A 960-nucleotide genomic window follows, 5' to 3' on the forward strand; every position below is an offset into this window, starting at 1 on the left:
ATTTTTAGCAAATAGCAGATATAATTCCAAAATAATTGAAAACTGGTAAAATACAGAAGTCAATGAGGTAAAGACAATGAATATAAAGAAATGGAAACCTAATCCTAGGTAAACGCTTAAAGATCATTTAGTTAGTCCAGCTTACAATATAGGTTGAAAAGTCACAGCAAGACATATTAAGTGACCTTCCCAAAGTCACACAGCAGAGATTACCAAAGATTCAGGCATTCTGAATTTCTTAACAGAAACCTGAGGATAGTATTTATTTTGCCACTTCTCAAAAAACGATTGTTCATCTACTAGATTCCATTCCTTCATGACAGGAAGTGGGGTGAGTATAATCTTTATCTGTAATGACATTTCCAGATGTCCCTTGTTCCCTTTTCCTCCTGAAACAAAACAAAACAAACCCTGTGTGTTAATGGCATCAACCCCTCACTGGTTACTTTCTCTTATTGTCTTCTGTGTTCCTGAAGACTATTTTTCTTCCTCCTCAGCACTAAACACCTATAACTGTTCTTTAATATGATTCAACACTCTGATTCTTTCTTTAGCAATAATTCCACATTTTCCTTCAGCCATCCCATCCCCTGGTTTCTGGTGCTCCACTTTTTTTTTTTTTTTTTTTTTTTTTTGGCGAGCCAGGTCTTTAGTTGCAGCATGTAGGATCTAGTTCCCTGACCAGGGACCAAACCTGGACCCCCTGCATTGGGAGTGCAGAGTCTTAACCACTGGACCACCAGGGAAGTCCCACTGGTGCTCCACCTTTAAACTCTGTATCAAGCAGTCCTTTCTCTTATCTTCATCTCTTTTCACCTCAATTCCTCTGACACTCACTCTGCTACAATTCACCACCCATCTAAATCTTCAACTCGTTAATACGACCAATGTCTCACTATCTCTAACTGTCCTCCTATCTTATCTTTCCTCTCTGCCCATCTTAGATTTCGTGATCCATCA

The 960-nt window shown here is 38.9% G+C and overlaps 1 non-coding gene across 1 annotated transcript; it reads right to left on the bottom strand.

Moving 5' to 3' along the window:
- Window positions 1–673: 673 nt before the first annotated feature.
- On the bottom strand, window positions 674–746 carry TRNAG-CCC (transfer RNA glycine (anticodon CCC)). The gene has a single exon. It is a non-coding gene; the product is annotated as a tRNA-Gly (tRNA).
- Between the last annotated feature and the right edge of the window lie 214 nt (window positions 747–960).

This window comes from Lipotes vexillifer, unplaced genomic scaffold (genome assembly GCF_000442215.2).
Source record: "Lipotes vexillifer unplaced genomic scaffold, Lipotes_vexillifer_v1.1 scaffold442, whole genome shotgun sequence".
Lineage (NCBI taxonomy): Eukaryota > Metazoa > Chordata > Mammalia > Artiodactyla > Lipotidae > Lipotes > Lipotes vexillifer.